We start from the raw sequence: 2,500 nt of genomic DNA, 5'->3' as shown, positions 1-2,500 counted from the left end.
TCCTTTTTGCTTCAAACATTTTGCGGACTGCAGCTTCGTCGTATTGCTTTTATCAATTTTTAACAATTTCAAAGCGAAGACAACTCGCAAGACGATCCATTTCGTCTCGGTTCAATTTTAACGTCCGTCCGTATTATTTTTTGTTCCACAAGAGATTTCGAATAGGTTTCTTTATTTATCATCCCTTCTTTTCGAGCGCCACGGAAGCAAGAGGAAAAGCAAGAGCGAGAGAACATTTCGCGTATACTTCATTTAACAATTTTAACCAACACGCGATGTACTCCACACACCTCTTAGATTTAACAACTGCTTTTCTCTTCTTCTCCCCTTAGCGCAAGGGTAAACCCCATTTGTCTCTTCTTTGGAACGCAACAAAACTTTCGAGGACTGGACGACCGAGCGATGGTCGCGCGGTCTTCGCTTATCTTTAACAAACGAAGTAGTCCGTATGTATTCTAAATGTTGAAGCCTCCTAGAGCTTTAAGCCATGCGAGACATTGAAATGCTGTTTTAACGGGAGCATGCATAATTGCTGCAAACATACTTTTATCACAAGTTCTAGCCACGCCACGGAGGCTTCGAAGTTCCTTCACCATTCGCTTTCCTCTCTTTTGTTACACAGTTTCAGACTACGATCAGGGGTACCGAAACGCTGTATTGATTGTAAACAACCATTTTTATCTTGGAGCGGAGCGTTCCTTTACTCGTTAGATTTGTCTTGTCGCGTGTGTATTCGCTTTTTCGACGCTTTTTAACCATTTAACTTGTTTAGCGAAGCTAAACGCACAGACAGACAAAAAAAAAGGAACAGCATCGCGCGTCAAACAGCGACGACCCATCTGAAGCGATCTTTCATTTATACACCGTTTGTAAACAGAGAGATGTATAAAGCGCGGGGAATCATTCGAAACCCTGGGGCTATTCGAGCTTGCATTTCAGCAAATTATCATCTCAAACATTTCACTCGTTTGCTTTTTCTAAATTTATAGGAGAGCTTCTTTCGTTTATTTTTGACACACCTTTCGTAAATATCGTTTCTGGCAACGTCGGGAGCGTGGATTTCTACAAGTGAACAATCGCGCCGATCCGATAACTTCCAGCAGGATGGAGAATCTTTATAGATTATCTTCCGAGAACTCGGTGCTTTCACGGGCGGTCGTTTATAAATTTTAACGAACGACTCGCGCGCCGTGACGCACTTGCGCTAGTTCGAAGAGATATTTCGAAATTTGTTTTTCTCCTTTAACGGCCTGCATTTAGTGTATCGGTTGCGATTTTCGTCACATCGTTTCCACGACAAACGCCGACGAACTGCCCAACTATCGCTCGTACGTTGCGACTCTTTCTTTGTTTATCGTTCATTCATTCTTTCAATTTCGTTCGATAATCCCGCTCCGAAACGTTCTACTTTCGTTGAACGACGGCGAGATGTTTAGAAAGAAATGAATTACTCTTTTTTCGAGAAGCAAACGCAAGCAGTCTTTTGTTAAGAAAACGACCCTCAGCCAGGCGTGGTCCAGGAATTGTATCCGTGGACCGCAATGTGCGTTCGAAATGTCGATGTTCATGTGTCCTGCAGTTCACACGTTGACGCGCAATTAGCTGCGTTCTTCATCGACCCACGAGCCAAGTGATCCACCGTTCAGGGTAATCGTAAAATTTTGTATTTCAAACTCTTTAGATCTTTAGAGTGTTATTTTCATTATTAACACGCATCACATTCGATACCCACATCACTCTCCCACCCGGCGCGTGCGGGAGAGCGAATTCGGGCGTCGCCAACGTATTTGTTTGTTTGTTTGTTCGATCGTTGACGACACGATCGCGTCCAAGGACGGAAACCGTCGGAGAAACGCCCAGTGGCACGCTCCTCTCGACGGTCGGGCGTAAAGTACATTTAAAAACCTTGAAAAGTACGAACGCACACAAGGAATGCGAGCGCGCGTCCTGTCGCTGAATCGTGGGTTGCGAGATTCGAACAGACACACGGCCGGCGACGATCGGTCTAACTAATGGACACATAGTTTTTCAAAGACTCGCTATCGTCGCTTCTCAGCCGGTCCGTAAACAACACACATCGATCAGGCGGACGCACGAATCTTACCACGGTGCGTGTTTCGTAGATTCCAGGTTACCCGCAAGTACCTCTCTCTCCCTCTCGAAAGAGGAATCTCGATCCGTCCTTTTTGGACAATGGAGAAATCTTTTTATCGCAACACGGATGGCAAAGAAACAACCAAAGCGTAGGAGCGTGGGGACGAGAGCGACGAAAAGAACGTCGCGAAAACAAAGTTTCGACGGTTGCTCGTTCTAATACATCGTAGTTTCAACTCTCTCAGTTTTAACCACTCCTAGACGCTTCGTAAACTTTTAACAATTCTTCGCCTCCGCGAGTTTCATTTCGAATAGAGCGAACGCAACACGGACCAAAAAAACTCCGGTGATGCCAGATCATTTAGCAAAGATCAGACGGCGGGTCATCTGTATTCCTTTTCTCTCT

The 2,500-nt window shown here is 45.0% G+C and overlaps 1 non-coding gene across 1 annotated transcript; it reads right to left on the bottom strand.

Annotated features, from left to right (window-relative positions):
* Positions 1–1,495: 1,495 nt before the first annotated feature.
* Positions 1,496–1,650, bottom strand: LOC143308181 (5.8S ribosomal RNA). Its single transcript, XR_013065174.1, has one exon. It is a non-coding gene; the product is annotated as a 5.8S ribosomal RNA (ribosomal RNA).
* Between the last annotated feature and the right edge of the window lie 850 nt (positions 1,651–2,500).

This window comes from Osmia lignaria, unplaced genomic scaffold (genome assembly GCF_051020975.1).
Source record: "Osmia lignaria lignaria isolate PbOS001 unplaced genomic scaffold, iyOsmLign1 scaffold0176, whole genome shotgun sequence".
NCBI lineage: Eukaryota > Metazoa > Arthropoda > Insecta > Hymenoptera > Megachilidae > Osmia > Osmia lignaria.
Note: the sequence above shows the minus strand (reverse complement) of the source record. Positions and strands in the feature narration are given on the sequence as shown.